Source organism: Chanodichthys erythropterus, chromosome 18 (assembly GCF_024489055.1).
Source record: "Chanodichthys erythropterus isolate Z2021 chromosome 18, ASM2448905v1, whole genome shotgun sequence".
NCBI classification, from domain to species: Eukaryota; Metazoa; Chordata; class Actinopteri; order Cypriniformes; family Xenocyprididae; genus Chanodichthys; species Chanodichthys erythropterus.
In genome coordinates this window covers 14,044,501-14,064,442 of record NC_090238.1, presented here as the reverse complement: position 1 = coordinate 14,064,442, position 19,942 = coordinate 14,044,501, and the positions used below count along the sequence as shown (strand labels likewise).

Sequence of the window (19,942 nt, the reverse complement as noted above, 5' to 3'; positions counted from 1 at the left end):
TGTAAGGACGGATGCCGAGCTGAGGCATTTTTCGCATCTGAAGGTCTCCATTTTCAGCGATAAAGAGGACTTTGATGTCAGTGCCACTCTGCGCCTTTGAGAATCTGTCACAGTTATTTTTGAACCTAACAGAGAAATTATGGCTCGTTTGGATCAGAATCAAAGGAGAAGCGAAAGCCGTCTGCAACAGCCCGATAATTCATGTAATTGCTTGCCAGCTCCTTTGGGGTACAGTGAGATTAAGTGATGTTATGCTTACTCTGGCCTTGCTCTAATCTAAATACAACCACTATAAAGCTCAATCTGTTTTTAAAGTATGAATAACCTGAACTGTGGTTGCAATTTTTGCTATCATATAGGCTACTGTTTTTTTTGTTTTGTTTTTTTTTTAAAGAAGAAGTCGCAATGTGAGGGTTTCTTCAAATCAATGCTGCATGTATAAGGTGTCAAAATCCCATTATCTGTGAAATCATTAGCACGCCAAATGCGTTATACACCTATCCGCAGTATGCAGCACCTCAGAAGGTGATTCATTTACAGGTGTGAGGATGTTAGCTAGATTCACAAATTGTAGAAACATTGAATGGCTCGCGCTATTTTATCTCTCTTTACTATGGGCGCATCGCCATGACGTCATCGCCCCAATGTCAACAATGTAGCAATTTAGAGGAGGCGCGTGCTGGAAATGCCACAATCAGCAAAGAGCAAAGCAAAAGCACGCGGTCTCGTATGTAATCCAACACAGACGGAGACACATCATTCCTCCTGTTTCAAAGACACGAATCGCCGTGCACACGCTCCTCCAGCTGTTCACGAAGCGCGAAGAAAGAGACCATGTGAACGCGCGTCTTGCAGAACATCTTCGTGCAGGAACGAGTGAAAGTTTAGGTGAGTGTGGTGCTGCTCGTTACAGTTTATGTCTGTTTGGGTGTGAGAGTCTCGTCGACAGGAGTAAGTTGACTGCGGTACCAGAAGAGGCAATGTCTCAGCACAGAGAGAACGCTTACGTCAACGTTTTCGGATACAGTCAGTCAGAGGGGCTGCACTGACATTTTTAGGTCTGGAGGTTCGTGCTGCATTTAGTCACTAGGAGATGGCAGGTACAATTATGGGCTGGACCGACTGCACTCTGACTGAGACAATAGAAAACAGTGATTCAGCAAGACGGCATTTAATGCCATTTTGTGTGTTCATATCTATCTATCTGTCCAAGGCAAAATGTTGTGTTCATCACAGGGTTAGTTAACTAAAACCATACAATTTCCTTACTTAAAATAAAATGAACGTTGACTGAAATATTTTATTTTAGCTAGTTTTCAAGGCTAAACTTTAGCTCGATGTACTAAAACTGAAGGTAAAACTATATAGACGTTTAAAAAAAAAAAAAAAAAATGACAAAAACAATAAAAAAATAGGGCTGGGTGATACAGCTAAAAAAATATATCATGATATAATGTTTCATATTGATCGGTATCGATAATTATTGAACAAATTTTAGTAGGAAAAAAATGTTTGAATTTAACCAATGCATTTTTAATTAAGGCAAACAACAAATAATTTTTAAAACAAAGCAAAATAAAATGTAAACTAACATTTCTTCTATTTTATATGAAGATTAAATAAGTGTTAAAGAAACTGTACAATTCTGGATATATTGAGAAACTTTTTTTTTTTTGTTGTTTGTTTCTTTGTTTCAAACCGAGATCACAATTCTGAATGACAACTAAACGAAATAACATGTAAAGAGGTTCTGACAAAATATTAAGTGTATTATTATTAATATTAATAATTATATATATATATATATATATATTATATATTATATATATATATATATATTATATATCTGTTTGGATGACACGCTCATACTCTTTCATTACTGGATGAATCAGTGTGTTGAAAGAATCTGTTGAATGAATACATTTTTTAACTCTCACTTGTCGCCACCTGGTGGTGAAACAATGTAATTTATAAATGCGTCATTTTCAGCCCGTTCAAGTTTCTTTCAAAAGCTGATTTGCTCTATTTTGGTCGATAACGTAGCCATTAGTGTTTAATCTGAACTATAAACTTTTATCTCAGTACTTCTGTGATAATCTTAATATTTGTAGCACAGAAATAAAGATACTGTGTGACTGAAAACACTGTTTGTGCAGCCGTTAATACCGACATAACAACTGCTCTCTCAAGACGAACTTTGAAGTAGATCAACTGCAAGACGTAAGGAAATCATGAAATTCTCACACTGACGAGCTGACATGTCATTTTTTATTCACAATCTCCTCGTCGCCGGCAGGTACAGAAGTAATTTTCATGTGTTTGTGTGTTCTGAATTCACGGAGCGAGCTGGAGTTGTTCATGCAACTGAACTTAATGTCTGTTTACATTGTAATGCATTTAAGTTAAACTATATCAAGAGTTATATCGAACATGTTTCTATCGTTATCGATTGAGACGTACCGTCGATAAATATCGATACCGTTTTATCGCCCAGGCCTAATAAAAATACAAAAACATATAAAATGACAACAGAATATATAAAAATACAAACCCATTCATGTATACTCTCATATGTATAAAAGCTGACTGAAATCACAAACTGTTGCTATAAACTATGCTCAAATTAAGCTAATGCTGATGTTTCGTAAACCATGAAATTATCTAGAAATTCTTTAAATAGAGGTGTGATGACTAGGCATGTGACATCAAATTTTCATGTTGCGATTAATTGCTGAAGCTTTTATCACGATATATGGTATTATCACGATATTGAAATGAGTTATACTTTTTTGCAACTTTTTTTCTTATGACAAAAAGAACTCTGCATGTTTAAATACAACAATAGCCTACAATACACAAACATATATAAGGTAAAATTTTCTAAAGTGCAAATGAATTAGGCTATAAAGAACAACAGATAATACTTTACAATAAGGTCTCATTATTTAATGCATTAACTAAGATTGAGCAATAGCTACATTTGTTTCAGAAAGTATTATTTTCCGGGGTAACCGCTGCATTCTGCTGTTCCATCAGCGCCCTCTGCTGTCAGAGAGTGAATGTGCACTTTCATTCAGCGTGTCTCCTTCACTCGTTCCACCATAGAGACGGAGCACATTTAAGCCACGCCCATAGCAATCCAACGTCTCCATTGACTTTGTATTGCATTCCCCTCTTTGTAATGTATTTCTTATAGTAATATGACCCGTTGTGCTCTGTCTCACTGTCTGTATCCACTTTTGTGTCCTTAAACATTGTTTTTTTTTTGGGGTCAACCGTTTATAAAAAACTTAGTTCTGGGTTTTTTAGCTTGTTTACTGTACACCATGTCACATAGCAGCTTTTAGATATTGTTCTTTTTTGTTATAAGCCAGAAATGACAAAGAGGCAGCCTCGCGCTATATAAAGTCAATGGAGACGGTTGGACAGTCAATCTGGGGATGTTAAAACACATTAAAAAAATTGAGGAATTGCATCACTATGCTGTACTGAAAGAAGAAGTGTGAGAGGGCATTGGTTGGTGGCTTTATGAATCTTTACCATCAGCCTGCCAAAACAAGCGTGTGTTTGTTGCTTTCTTGATCTGTGCTAGTTTTAATACGTGTATGCCACAAAATCTCTTCTGAAATATCATATATTCCGTAACTATTTATGAAACCAATTGCGTTGCACCACATAGACCCAGATTTGATGTGTTTTTGATTAAGCAGGGAGTGTATGAGATACAGTTATGGGTGGATGTGTTTGTGGTTTACATCCTGTGAGATGAGATGTTCACAGGTCTCTTTGTGGTGCAGCAAAGAGACTAGCTAATTTCCTGTGTTCGTTGTGAAATTTTCATCATATTCTAGAAGTATTCATAGATTTATTATGGATTAACCACCTTTACTTTTTAACTTAGATTTGCATAGGGAAGCTGTATCTCTCTGACACATCTTTATTTAGAGCTGTGACCTTAGTGTGGGAATATCATAAGCATTCTTGGTCTTAATGTGATAATGAGATTCAACTACCAATTACTGATGTTCAGATCTCTCAGGGTCTTTATGATAGCAAAGATCTGGCTTATAGGACTTGAATCTGTTTTAGTGTTCTTCCTGATTTTTTATTTTTTATTTTTCCCCTCCAAAGCCTTTGCAATTCCCATATGCAGTCTTTATAAGAAGTGTTAGAATCAATGGCCACAGCCTAATCAATGGCTCGTCTTCGCTGTTGACTGTGCAGAAACCTCTCCTTAGTCATGTAACAGTGGTTTGTTCTTCTGATGAAAGCACCTGTTTTGTCAGCAGTTGTGGGTTTGTCGCTTATCACCGGTTGAGAAACAGATGCTGTTTGTCTTTTGCTTGTGTTTGCAACATAACAGATGTTTCTTCATTGATTGATGTTTCTTCAAACTATTACAGACTGCTTCTGTAATGGTTTGATAAAGCAAACAGAACTCCGGTTCTGTGTCATGAAGTGCTTGAGTCACCCTATACATGACATTTATAGTGTTCAGCAGTGGAAGGTGACATATTTCTCAATGTAAAAGCTGCACTGTACACAGATCAGCATCTCAGATGCAACATATTTAGTTTTGAGAAGAAATAATCATACCCAAAATGACTCTCTATACAGGTGTTCTCAGTGTATGGGGCTGTTAGGGTTTTTGAGTGGTTGTTAGATAGTTGGTGTCTGGCCCAATTCAATGTAAGTCAATGGGACGTTTTAGCCCGTTTTGTCTGATTGCTTTGAAAAGAAATTAGCGCATCTTCATTCATGATTTGTGGTACAATTAATGTCTGTAGTATAAGGTGCAGGTTTAAAAATAAAACTCTTAAGTATGACTATTAATAATTGTGTTTTATTTGGCAAACACTAATATTAACAAACACAAAAAGCCCAAGAACTGTACTACTGTGTGTGCATGTCAATTTTATTAAATCTCTGCACCGTCAAATCACTGAATGATGTGTTCAGAGTTGTGTTTTTGCTCATTTAGTTTCAGTTCGGCTGACTGCGTGTATCGTTTTTCACCACAATATTGCTAAATCATTTGTATGCCCCTTCTGTACCCAAACATATTGCGATTAAAGCAGTTCACAGGTAATAATGAAGTGCCTGGTCATGATATGATAATACTAATGCCTCTAATGCTCTTAAAGACCAAAAGGTGAAAAAAAACAAAAACTGAGCACTTGGCCACAGCTGTCATTTATTAACTGTGTGGACTTGATGAACCCACTGAGTACTGATTCACTTCCTGTTGTACAGCTAGAGTAGTGTTAGTCTGAGAGATCGACTCAATCCAAGAGAATACAGACGCATCTAATGGGGCCATTAAGAGATTTCCTTAGTGGTGAAGATTTAAATTACACAGGATGGTCTAATATGGGAAATGTTGTTGTAATAATGATCCTGAACCACCAAAATGGTAAAGTGTGACGATTTGTAAACCCGCTCAGATTTTACTATCTCCCATTAAAACAGTAGGTGACACAATGCAAATATAGTGTTGGTAACATAATCTAATTGGTAGCGTTATTCGTCAGAACACTAGACTGCTTCACAAACGGGGGTCAGTTCAATGCTGGATTTGCACGAAAGATTAACATGATGCTACACGCTAGTTAATGAGTTGAATCAAATTAACTCCACAACATAAATTTATCCACTAACCATTCAGAAACGTCCATTTCCATTCGAAAAGTTGTAACTTCTTCCTGAGTCTCTCCATCAGTGTCCAAATCTGTTTTGAACAGGTAGGGCCGAACACCGCTACTGACAATTTCTGACATTTTGGCTGCGTGAGATTCTCCAGTTTTGTTGTTGAGTATTTAAAGCGTGAGCTGTTAAAGCTCCGCCCTTTCTGGAAAGGGGGCCAGGAGCAGCAGCTCATTTGCATTTAAAGGGACACGCACAAAAACGGCATGTTTTTGCTCACACCCAAGTAGGGCCATATTTGACAAGAAAAAACAGGGGTATTTTGAGCTGAAACTTCACAGACACATTCTGTGGACACCAGAGACTTATTACATCTTATGAAAAGGGGCATAATGGGACCCCTTTAAAACAAAAACAAAAAGTGTTTTATTTTTTACCTAATGGCGGTGTTTGATATGTTGGAGTGGGGGGGTTAGTAATTTAGAAAAATGTATAATATTTGATATTGACATTATCTATTTATTGTGGGTTTTGGGCTATTTGGGTGGGGGAGGGGGGCTAGTTATGTAGAAAAATGTATAAATTTTAAAATACAAAAAAATCTTGACAAACATTGTGTTTTGTATCATTTAAATATCCAGACTGTTCACTTGCAACATTTATATAAATACTTTATATATTGAGTGATGGAATGGAATATATTCTTAACATGGTGCAAAAGTGACATTTTAGTGGTGCAGAATAATAGTCGCTAGAGTAATGTTTCTTTACGAGATGTTTTTGCATATTTGACAAAAGATTTCCAAAACGGTTCTATGTGTTACCAAGCATTTTATGAAATAATGCATATCTCAGCTATTGCAGCTTCAGTCTGCAAATCCAAATGTATTGCCTCAAGATGCATTCATGCTGAAGTAGCAAGCACAAATCTCCAGCTACACCCCCGTCTCATCTCTGTTATTCCTTTGAATATAAGTGTCACGATGCTTACCGCTGCATTTTTTTTTGTATTTTACCGGAATCTTCCGCTTTGACAGGCAGATGAAACAGGAGTTGTGACTCTTATCCTCTGTTTGAAGTAGGTCATCAGCTGACTTAGGTTAAAGTAACACAGCTGAATATGAATGCAGGAAACCAGCTGCATAGTAAGCAGTAAACACGCGTGGTTTTCAATATGACATGTGGGTTGCACTTAACCTGATAAACTCTTTGGTTGTGCTCTTTATGACGTGCGGTTCGTATCGTTCTTACTAGTTTTTATAGTACTTCAGTTAAGGTACAAGATGAATGTAGTCACGGCTAAATGACATTAAGCACAATGTTCAGCTGTATTGAAAAATCAACTTCCAGGACAGGGACTATCCATTTCATAATGTGTAATTTGATCATGAATATCCTAGATTTCACTGAATTTTGTTACCTCTTTTGTTGCTATCTTTCGCTTTGACTGACTTGAGTGGTCCAGTTATACTCTCGCTGCAGACAGAGGAAACATACCTCAGGCGAGATGTGATGTCAGTGGTTCAGCTGAAATAAGAGAAGAGAAGACGACATCCTAGAAAATGGAGTGACAGGAAAGAAAGGTCATTCCCAGTGGATTGATATACGTGTGCTTTTTTTTTAGGAAAGGTCTATTGAAATGACAACAGTGAACTTCAGCTCAACTTCAGGGCGATGATTCTAATGTCATTGTAATATTGCTTTCAGCAGTTTAAGAAGCACAACTGAGTCCTGGAAACATTGATGCAGAAATTGTAATTATAGCGGAATTGCTCATGACTTGAGGCCTTAATTAATCTAGTAGTTTTGCCCAATTAGTGACCAAAGCATGACAGTACAAAAAAGGAAATAAATCAAAAGTCAGTACATTTTAGGACACTATATTTAACATGGTTCATGGTATTGGTCATGCGAAGCTTTTTGCCTTGTCACATGTCATTAATTTATGGAAGCTTTTTTCCGCTTATGGAATAATAAAATGTAAAAGATAATTGCATCTTTTTTATCTGACTTTTTGTTTGGCAATTGTGAATTTATATCTTGCAATTCTGACTTCTTTTCTCACTATTGCAGGGTTACATCTCACAATTTTGACTTTTTTCTCATAATTGTGAGTTTATATTTCCCAATTCTGACTTTTTGTCTTCCAGTTGCGAGTTTATATTTTGCAATTCTGACTCTTTTCTCACAATTCTGACTTTGTGTTGTGCAATTGCTAGTTTATATCTCGCAGTTCTGACAACTTTTCTCACAATTGCAAGTTTACATCTCACAATTTTGACTTTTTTTCTTATAATTATTTTTCTCTCAATCGTAAATATTTCGCAATTCTGACTTTTTGTCTTCCAATTGCGAGTTTATATATCACAATTCTCACTTCATTTCTCACTATTGCAGGGTTACATCTCACAATTTTGATTTTTTTTTTTTTTTTCACAATTCTGACTTTTTGTCTTCCAGTTGCGAGTTTATATTTTGCAATTCTGACTTTTCTCACAATTGCAAGTTTATATCTTGCAATTTTGACTTTGTTCTCACAATTCTGACTTTTTTTCTATCAATCGTATATATTTTGCAATTCTGACTTTGTGTTTTGCAATTGCGAGTTTATATCTCGCAATTGTGGCTTCTTTTCTCACAATTGCAAGTTTACATATCACAATTTTGACTTTTTTCTTATATTTGTTTTTCTATCGATCGTAAATATCTCGCAATTCTGACTTTGTGTTTTGCAATTGCGAGTTTATATCTCGCAATTCTGACTTCTTTTCTCACTATTGCAGGGTTACATCTCACAATTTGGACTTTTTCTCACAATTTGGACTTTTTTTCTCTCAGTCATAAATATTTTGCAATTCTGACTTTTTGTCTTGTAATTTTGACTTTTCTCACAATTGTTTATTTTGCAAATCTGACTTTTTTGTCTTGCAGTTGCAAGTTTATATCTCTCTATTCTGACATATAAACATGCAATTGCGAGTTATAAAGTCCAATTCTGAGGAAAACAAGTTTATATCTCACAATTCTGACTTTATAACGCACAATTGTGTGTTTATATCTCGCAGTTCTGAGAAAAAGTTAAAATTGCCAGAAGTAAACTGTCCAGAAGTCACAATTACCTTTTTTATTTTGTATTGAGTGGCAGATACAAGCTTCTATATAAATTAGTAGAGAAACAGATTTTATCACTTTGTTTTGTTTTTATTTTTGAATGTTTCTCAAAAGTTTGTTGTTTTGACATGCCTTTGCAAATGTCTAGGGTGTCTTACATGGATAAAAAGTAGTAAACAATCTTCAAATGTGTGTTTATGTTCCTCGTCAAATTTGTAGAGCATGAGGAAATTTTAATGAGTGCTTAAACCTTTCAGCACTCGCATTTTTTGCATTCCTTCTTTTTGATGTTTCATGATGGGTTTGTGAGATCACAGCAGAATTAAATCTTCAAAGCTTTTCAGTGTTTCCTAGTTGATTGTTAATAATGTTTCCTGAGCTATTTGAACTCAAAGTACTTGTGAGATACTTGTGTGAGATGTATGATATTTTACTGTAGTGAGCAAATCAGGTGCAACCTGCTGACTGAACCATCAGTCACCCTCAGATGGTTACTGCCTCCCATGCTGGCCTCAATTACCATCTGTTTAGAAAGGATGTCCAGGACATGGTCATGCTGACATCCCATCTACACTACATGCGAGTGACATGACGTGACAAAACTAGCATGCTCCAGTTACATTCAAGTCGTGTGAAGTCAAACTGCAAAAGCGCAGTCTAGGCAGCTGTGTTGATTATATCGGGAGTGTTCTAGTTTTGTTGTGTTGTCAAGCATTGCTCATAGTGTAGATAAGTTGTAATAGGAAACAAGAAAAAAAAGGTCTGAAAATTAAGCCACATTGTCTCTGTGGTTTTCTCTCAGCGACTAAATAATCTGTTGGCCGTCTCCATTAGATCCAATTTTTCACCTAAAATCGGCCAGGAAGAGCTCTAGGACTGACCCTCCAGTCCGCGCTCTGTTAATTTGGTCCTCGACCACAGGTTTACTCAGACCCACTACTCTCACCACGTGGTTTCAATTTTGTTTTTAACAAAGAAGTCTCTTAACCACAATGGCTTACCACAGAGCTTTTTTCCATTTTTCCCAAATTACTAGTATAATTTTCAAAATAATTTTTATTTGTCTCTTACTCTCGGACTTCCAAATGATGGTTGTTGTCTGTGGTTATTTCGGCGCCTAAATAATCTGTTGGACGTCTCCAACAGATCTGATTTTTAGCCTAAAATTGGCCATGTAGAGCCCTAGGATTGCCCTCGGTCCACGCTCAGTAAATTTGGTCCCTGACCTCGGGTTCACTCAAACCCACTACTCTCTCCCACATTAGTCACCACAGAGTTTCAACCATCATGGATCACTCCCCACTCTGACTCTTACCAGAGAAATTTGAAGAATTTAAAATGCATTAAAACAGACATGAATAAACAGAGGATGCATGAAAGATTGATATAGAATGTATTAAAAACTGTTAAAATGAAAAAAATATATATATAATAGAGACAAGAAGAAAAATTAAAAGAGTACACACAGTGCCCTCCACAATTATTGGCACCCTTAGTTATTATGAGCAAAGGCGGCTGTGAAAATAAATCTGCATTGTTTATCCTTTTGATCTTTCATTCAAAAAAATTCACAAAATTATAACCTTTCATTGAAGGAAAACAGTTGAAAGTGGGGGGAAACTCACATTAGGAAATAAATGTTTTTCTCCAATACATGTTGACCACAATTATTGGCACCCCTAGAAATTTTTATGAATAAAATATCTCTGAAGTATATTCCCATTCATATTTACATTTTTTTTAGCACACCAGGGTGATCATGAACATGAAATTGTCCAGCCATGACTTCCTGTTCCACAGGAGTATAAACATGAGGAAACACAAAGGCCAAATTCTCTTAATCAGTCATCACAATGAGTAAAACCGAAGAATATAGTTCTGATGTGCAGCAAAAGATTGATGAGCTTCACAAAATAGAAAGTGGCTGTAAGAAAATAGCTTAAACAGTGAAAATCCCCATTTCCACTATCAGGGCAATAATTGAGAAGTTCCAATAAACTACAGATTTTACAAATCTGCCTGGAAGAGGACGTGTCTCTAAATCGTCCTAATGCACATTGAGGAGGAGAGTTTGAGTGGACAAAGACTCTCCAAGGATCACAGCTGGAGAACTGCAGAGATTAGTTGAGTCTTGAGTCTCAGAAAGCTTAAAAAAATGTATCAAACAGCACCTACATCCCCACAAGTTGTTTAGAAGGTTTTCAAGAAAAATCCTCTGCTCTCATCCAGAAACAATCTCCAGCATATTCAGTTGTCAGACAAGACTGGAAGTTCAAACGGGATCGGCTTCCATGGTCAGATGAAACTAAAAAAAAAAAGAGCTTTTTGGCAGCAAACCCACCAGATGGATTTGGTGCACACATGGATAAAAAGTACCCCATGCCCACGGTTAAATATACTGCTGGATATTTAATGTTGTGGGCCTATTTTTGTATTGGAGGTCCTGGACATCTTGTTCAGATACATGGTATCATGGATTCTATCAAATACCAACAGATAGAAAATCAAAACCTGACCACTTCTGCTAGAAATCTTATAATGGGCTGTGGTTGGATCTTCCATTAGGACAGTGATCCAAAACAAACATCAAAACCAACACAAAAATGTGTCACTGAGCACAAAATGAAGCTTCTGCCATGACCATCCCAGTCCCCTCACCTGAACCCTAAAGAAAATGAGTGGAGTGAACTGAGAAGAAGCACCAGCATGGAGCTGAAGAATGAATCTGAAGGATCTGGAGAGATTCTACATGAAGGAATGGTCTCTGATCTCTTGTCAGGTGTTTTCCAAACTCATCAGGCATTATAGGTCAAGACTCAAAGCTGTTATCTTGGCAAAAGAAGGTTGCAAAAAGTTTTGAATAAAAGGGTGCCAGTAATTGTGGCCAACATGTATTGGAGAAAAACATGTATTTCATAATGTGAGTTTCCCCCCACTTTCAATTATTTTCCTTTAAATGAAAGGTTATAATTTTGTGAATTTTTTGAATGAAAGATCAAAAGGATAAACAATGCAGATTTATTTTCACAGCTGCTTTTGCTCATAATTACTAACAGTGCCAATAATTGTGGAGGGCACTGTATAAAATAATGTGCAATCAGTTTGGACATAGCACAGTGCTCATTCAGGAAATGCACAGCTAAACAGATGTGTTTTGAGTCTGGATTTGAATGTCACTACTGTTGGAGCACATCAGGGGCCGTATTCACAAAACATTTTATCTTACCACTAAGAGTTCTCCTAAATGGCAGTAAAATTTCTTAGCTAAGAGTTTTCTCTTAAAACCTATTCACCAAGCTGCTGAGACCAACTTTTACTAAGGAATAGAGAGAAGTCTTAAGCTAAGAGAATGGGTGGGGTTGATCTCGTTGCTATGGAGTAAACACAGTGATTGACTGAGGATGGAGTCTCTGTCAGTGATTTAATCATAGAAATATTGAAGAATGAGGTATCATGTTGCCATATTCAAATATAGATTTTAAAATAAAAATATTGCCATATTCAATTAAAGATTTTAAGATGTGTCACTAATTAAACTAGTATATGTTCAGTTAATTGTCCACCTCTTACATGTTTGCATCTCGAAAGATTGCAGAATTCAAGTGACAAATTATGTTTTGGAGGAACAAAAATTCAAATGGTCTATCTAATCAGCTTGAGTGGAGGTATATGTGCACAGACGAGAGCCGACTCGCATAGTTACCTCAACAGTTTTCTGTATATTCTTTATATATATATATATATAATAGCTATGGAAAAAATTAAGAGACCACTCCAGGTTCAGAAATATTTTCCGTAGCTGTATATATATTTACTCTATTTGATCATTTGTAAGTGTGAACTAGTGAAAACGACTGCCACAGGTAATCAGGCATTATTATTTATTTATGTATTTATTTACTAAAGATTTATTTTTGGTGTTTTATTATAGATTCAAATCTATAAATCAAAATATGTATTGCATTTATGAAGAAATGGCTCAGCACCCAAGACTCTGTCGCTATTGCCTCAATGGTGTACAGTGTCTTTGGGTGAATTGCTAAGGCAGATTGGCACCAACAGTCATTTTTTTGATTTTGTCTTAGTGACTTAGGAGTCCTCTTGACTACTCCTACCGTTTCACAGATTTAGGAGCCTGTTTTAGTGCTAAAACGCTTTGTGAAATACACTTACAGCAAAAATGTAGGAGTCCTAAAATTAGGACTGACACGCCCATTACTTTTAAGAGTTTCTCCTAAATCGGCAAGTTAGGAGCTACTTTTAGCCTTAAGATGTTTTGTGAATACGGCCCCTGATCTCTTCTGGAAGCTGGTTCCAGCTGCAGCTGACATAATAGCTAAAAGCAGACTCCCCTTGTTTAGAGCGAACCCTTGGTATTTCTAACTGATGTGATCCTATTGATCTAAGTGAGTACCATGTTTTACCATGACCAATACCTATCTAGCTTACTGCAGTGTGCAACAAGTGTCTCCTAGCAGCCGCCGAGCGAACGAACAGAGTAATTTTAAAGCATAATTTTCAACGCTCTCAAATGTAAAGAGCGCTGCTTTACCACACATACTCATGACCGGAAGAAGCGGCGACTGTGGCATAATAAAGGTTCCGCTGCTCTTGAGACATGTCGTGCTCATCTCTCATTAGCAATCGCTCCAGCGATTCAGCTCCCACAACACTCGGTCCTGCTCTGCTTCATACTACAGTAACGTTAATAATCTCATCCATGAACATGTTTTCTGCCCGAGTCCCGTCCCGTTTCTTTTCCCCCGTCTGTGAGGTGAAGGTGACATCTCCCAAGAATCCGCGCTCAATCTCAGCGTCATCAAGCTACGCTTTTGTTTTAAATAGGCAACCTCTAGTGGCGAAAAACTACATAGTGTGCCTTTAATAGTGTCTTTTAAACTGATTTAAACTTAAATTGCAAACATGTAATTTTAGCTAACTTTGATTCATTACATAAAAGCTTGCAAAAATTGATTCAACTTTGCCTTGTCGCTCAATTTTTTTTATTGAAGTGTGACTATTTTTTAAACATTCAAAAGTTTGGGGTCAGTAAAATTTCCAAAAGGTTTAAAAAAACTGAACTTGTATTCAGCAAAGTACACCAAAAAATTATTTAATGATTTATCACAACATTTTTTCTTTTGTCAAATCAACTCGGATAATTAATGTGGTTCAGATAACATAATATTTTGAGTTTCTGTTGATTTAAACCAATCGCCTTCATTGTATTAACTCAAATTTTTAATTTCAGTTAACTCAAAATTTTAAGGCAACCAGGTAACTTACTTTAAGTTAAACCAACAATTTTTTTTTTTACAGTGTATTAATATATATTTTTTTAATCACTAAATTGATCAAAAGTTACACTAAAGACATAATGCTTGATCATAATTTGATCAGGATTTCCACAAAAATATCAAGAAGCACAACAGTTTTGATAATAATAGGAAATACATTTTAAATAAAATACATTTACATAGAAAACAGTTTAATTGTAATAATATATCACAATATAACTGTTTTTACTGTAAATAAATGCAGCATTAATGAGCATACTTCTTTTAAAAAAAAAAAAACTCTTTGAACAATAGTGTACAAACCCGATTCCAAAAAAGTTGGGACACTTTACAAATTGTGAATAAAAAAGGAATGCAATAATTTACAAATCTCGTAAACTTATATTTTATTCACAATAGATTATAGATAACATATCAAATGTCGAAAGTGAGACATTTTGAAATGTCATGCCAAATTTTGTCTCATTTTGGATTTCATTAGAGCTACACATTCCAAAAAAGTTGGGACAGGTAGCAGTAAGCGGCTGGAAAAGTTAAATGTACATAAGGAACAGCTGGAGGACCAATTTGCAACTTATTAGGTCAATTGGCAACATGATTGGGTATAAAAAGAGCCTCTCAGAGTGGCAGTGTCTCTCAGAAGTCAAGATGGGCAGAGGATCACCAATTCCCCCCAATGCTGCGGTGAAAAATAGTGGAGCAATATCAGAAAGGAGTTTCTCAGAGAAAAATTTCAAAGAGTTTGAAGTTATCATCATCTACAGTGCATAATATCATCCAAAGATTCAGAGAATCTGGAACAATCTCTGTGCATAAGGGTCAAGGCCGGAAAACCATACTGGATGCCCGTGATCTTCGGACCCTTAGACGGCACTGCATCACATACAGGAATGCTACTGTAATGGAAATCACAACATGGGCTCAGGAATACTTCCAGAAAACATTGTTGGTGAACACAATCCACCATGCCATTCGCCGTTGCCAGCTAAAACTCTATTGGTCAAAAAAGAAGCCACATCTAAACATGATCCAGAAGCGCGTTTTCTCTGGGCCCAAGGCTCATTTAATATTACTGTGGCAAAGTGGAAAACTGTTCTGTGGTCAGACGAATCAAAATTTAAAGTTCTTTTTGGAAAACTGGGACGCCATGTCATCTTGACTAAAGAGGACAAGGACAACCCAAGTTGTTATCAGCGCTTAGTTCAGAAGCCTGCATCTCTGATGATATGGGGTTGCATGAGTGCGTGTGGCATGGGCAGCTTACACATCTGGAAAGGCACCATCAATGCTGAAAGGTATATCCAAGTTCTAGAACAACATATGCTCCCATCCAGACGTTGTCTCTTTCAGGGAAGACCTTGCATTTTCCAACATGACAATGCCAGACCACATACTGCATCAATTACAACATCATGGCTGCATAGAAGAAGGATGGATACTGAAATGGCCAGCCTGCAGTCCAGATCTTTCACCCATAGAAAACATTTGGCGCTTCATAAAGAGGAAGATGTGACAAAGAAGACCTAAGACAGTTGAGCAACTAGAAGCCTGTATTAGACAAGAATGGGACAACATTCCTATTCCTAAACTTGAGCAACTTGTCTCCTCAGTCCCCAGACGTTTGCAGACTGTTATAAAAAGAAGAGGGGATGCCTCACAGTGGTAAACATGGCCTTGTCCCAACTTTTTTTAAATGTGTTGATGCCATGAAATTTAAAATCAACTTATTTTTCCTTTAAAATGATAAATTTTCTCGGTTTAAACATTTGATATGTCATCTATGTTGTATTCTGAATAAAATGAAATTTGAAACTTCCACATCATTGCATTCTGTTTTTATTCACAATTTGTACAGTGTCCCAACTTTTTTGGAATCGGGTTTGTATATACCTTAAGTAAATTAATTATTTTAACTGGAGTTTTTATTGTATTTGGAATCACCATAGGATTAAGATAACCCTTTTATGTCATTTAACAACAAATAAATGGATATTGAATATTGACTGAGCTCTTAAATGTTATATTTCTTTCTAGCTTTCTAATTAGTTCTCTCTGTTGTATGATTGTATCACATTTGAAGCCACTGTAAACTGTTAGCAGTTAATGTGCCTAACGCCCCTTATTTTTGGTCAATTTATTGTAATGTCTCTTGTGACTCATTAATTTAGTTTAAAATAATATGTTTTAATGCCTAGCTCATGACCATCTGCTTATTGTATTATGTACTGCTTGTACTGAAGTATGTTTATCCACCTCACTGTGAGCTTCTGTATATTTATAGCCTGCTTGCTGTGTTTTTGTGTCACGGTTGTCTCTGCCCATATTAAAGACAGTTATGAGTCACTTCTCACTTCAGTCTGGGAAATCATGATTCATTCAAGCTCTGCTTCAGCAACCAGTGCTCAAAATACTCTAGCATGGAGTCACCCCCTATCTTTACACTGAAAAGCCTTCTTAGGAATGCCCTGATTGACTTGAGGAGTGATATTTCAGCTGTTAAGCTAACACCTGATTGTCTTTTAATGAACAACTGTGTTTTGCATAACTGTAATTAATTTAAATAGGTCTACGTGAACTGGCACAAGTGCATTTACTCTAGATTGACTATAATAAGGACTTTTCATTGGCATTTTGTGTCCAACTTGAACTGAAGCAGGGTAGATGTGAATGTAGTCATGAATGCATTGTGGGACATTTCCCATGGAGTATCAAAAAATAGCTTGCATTTTTTCAATGAGATCCATTTTTTTCAAACACCATTTGTTCACGTCCTTTATACTGGCTTGTGAATATGAGAGTGACCCTCTGAAAGAGAGACAGCTAACCTTATTTTGAGCACAATAGTTCATTGTTGAAACTAATGATGTCATTGTTGAATTTCCTGCTGGAAAATCCCCCCAAGATGAGCTCTTATCTGAGGTGTGTTGTGTCATTTTGTTTGGTTCTGTGTGGTTTTCTCTCCTGACCTGTAGGCTTAAAAGCATCAGCCAACAGGCAGCACAGGATCTCTGCTCTTGCCACGTCTTGCAACAGAAACCATGAGCTCATGGAGTCTGCAGATAGTGGCTAGCCTATATATTTTACGAGGATATGCTCAAGTATTCATCAACTGTTCTCAGCACGAGAGCATCAGACAGGCGTAGAGTTCATGTGTAGGTCAATGACAGCTCTCTAAAGATGAGATACAGTGGTGTGGTGTAATGGTTAACTGAAAGGTGGTAGGTACTCTACAAACTTGTGTAGAATTATATTTAATGGTACTATATTTATATTTTGTTTGGGTAGATTTTTTTAATATATAATATAATATAATATAATATAGTGTTTGTGAAGAGTAAAAATCTCCATCCATATATCTAAGACTATTAGCTGAAATGCAAATAGTAATCCAGCCTGATTTTGAAAAATTATTTGGGCAGCAAAATCCTTACTCAATAATTGTCATGGAAATTTCTTATGAACATTTTAAATTGTTAAAGTTACTGACTGATAGTTTAACATGTGAAAAAAAGAGAAACCTCACAATCTCGTTTTTTTTTTTTTTTTTTTTTTACAAGACAGCACTCTTGTTATTCTCAGAAATCTCTTCAGTGGTTGGAACTGAAAGAAGAGCCGCTGTAATCAGGTCAGTATGAAATTAGGCCAGGCTTCTCTTGGTGGTCATAACGGCCATATTACCCCCTGAAGTAGGAGGCCTTGAATTATATGTACTTTTTAATTAATGTCTTGCTGATTGTGTGGAAAATGGGGTCACCGCATTTGTGCTGTGTAATCAATTATTTAATGTTTTTACATGTGGGATCTAATGGACTTCTTTTCTTGAACTTAATTTTTGTTTAGTTTAAATTGGAAACACTAAAGCACACTGAACAAACCTTAAGTATTAAACCATTGCCTGCTCTATTTGTGCTATGGAATGATGTGCTATGGAAGTCATGCAGAGGGGTCTGCTGTTACTTTTCTGAGTAATAGGACTCACGGTTTCGTCTGGAGGGTGATTAAAACATTTCCATGAACTTATATTGAAGCATTGGAATCTGAGCCATAGCTATGTGGATTAGAATATCTGAGAGACTTGTGGGTGGGTTCTTTTGATGTGAGCCAATAAGCAACCACCCAGAACACCCTACACTCTAAAAAATGCTGGGTTAAAAACAACCCAAGTTGGGTTGAAAATGGACAAACCTAGCAATTGGGATGTTTTAGCCCAATGGTTGGGTTAAATGTTTGACCAACATGCTGGGCAGTTTCATTTAACCCAACTATTGTTTAAAGGGTTCCCTAGATTCAAAAATTGAATTTACCTCGGCATAGTTAAATAACAAGAGTTCAATACATGGAAAAGACATACAGTGAGTCTCAAACTCCACTGTTTCCTCCTCCTTATTTAAATCTCATTTGTTTAAAAGACCTCAGAAGAACATTGGGATCATTAATATGTACGCCCCCAATATTTGCATATGCCAGCCCATGTTCAAGGCATTACCCAAGGGCAGGCAGTATTAACGTCTGGATCTGTGCACAGCTGAATCATCAGACTAGGTAATCAAGCAAGAACAACAGCGAAAAATGGCAGATGGAGCAATAATAACTGACATGATCCATGATATCATGATATTTTTAGTGATATTTGTAAATTGTCTTTCTAAATGTTTCGTTTGCATGTTGCTAATGTACTGTTAAATGTGGTTAAAGTTATCATCATTTCTTACTGTTTTCACGGAGACCAGAGCCGTCGCTATTTTCATTTTTAAACACTTGCAGTCTGTATAATTCATAAACACAACTTCATTCTTTATAAATCTCTCCAACAGTGTGTAATGTTAGCTTTAGCCACAGAGCACTATCAAACTCATTCAGAATCAATGTAAACATCAAAATAAACACTATACTTACGCGATTAGACATGCTGCATGACGAACACTTTGTAAAGATCCATTTTGAGGGTTATATTAGCTGTTTGAACTTTTTTTATGTTGTTTAAGGCAAGCGTGATCTCTTGGGCGTGGAGCACGAAAATTAAAGGGCCACGTACCCTGAATCGGCTCATTTCTAATTATGCCCCCAAATAGGCAGTTGTTAAATTAATTTAAAAAAATCTATGGGGTATTTTGAGCTGAAACTTCACAGACACATTCAGGGGACACCTTAGACTTATATTACATCTTTTAAAAAAATGTTCTAGGGCACCTTTAAAAATTACTAAATGGCTGGCTTAAAATGAACCCAAAATAAATAGGAATTAGAAATTAAAAATCAGACATAATTACTAGAGGCAACAATGATAATCAAAAGGTGAACATTTATTAATAAGCAATTCAATAAATGTTTATTTTTTTAATTATTATTCATTAAAATTATTAATAAATGTTCATTTCCACCATACTTTGGGTTCATTTTAAGCAAGCAATACAGTCATTTTTAAACAATAGTTTTAAACTACCCAGCAGGTTGGGCAAACATTTAACCCAACTGCTGGGCTAAAAATAACCCATTCGCTGAGTTAAAACAACCCAATTGCTGGGTTTGTCCATTTGCTTCCGTTTTTAACCAAGCAATTTTTAGTGTAGTTTTTGAAAATAATTGTGCTGTAAATGTCTAAAGTCTGTATGTAATAAATTTAAGCTTAATTATTCAGAATTCTAACTTTTAGATTTACATTTTATCTGATTACGGTTTGTTCCTGCAGTGTGTACATGCTCATTACAGTCTCTTTTCCATCAAAGAAATTATTACTCCTCATTATAAAGCCATATTGTTTTTGGCAGTGGATCTAGGCCGGGGAATTAGGGGCTTAATAAATTAGTGAGACTGCAAGGCTGGTCAACATGGTGGACATTTAAAAAAAAAAAATGCTTTCTAATTATATTTCCATTCAGTCCTGGAGGAAT

At 36.2% G+C, this 19,942-nt stretch overlaps 1 protein-coding gene across 2 annotated transcripts in view; it reads left to right on the top strand.

Annotated features, from left to right (window-relative positions):
* Positions 1-710: 710 nt before the first annotated feature.
* The window catches only part of bach2a (BTB and CNC homology 1, basic leucine zipper transcription factor 2a), a 32,722-nt gene continuing 13,490 nt past the window's right edge, over positions 711-19,942 (top strand). For both annotated transcript variants that reach the window (XR_010892501.1, XM_067366860.1), the window contains exon 1: positions 711-888. The gene's annotated coding sequence lies outside the window, so the exon portion shown is untranslated. The remainder of the gene's footprint in view (positions 889-19,942) is intronic.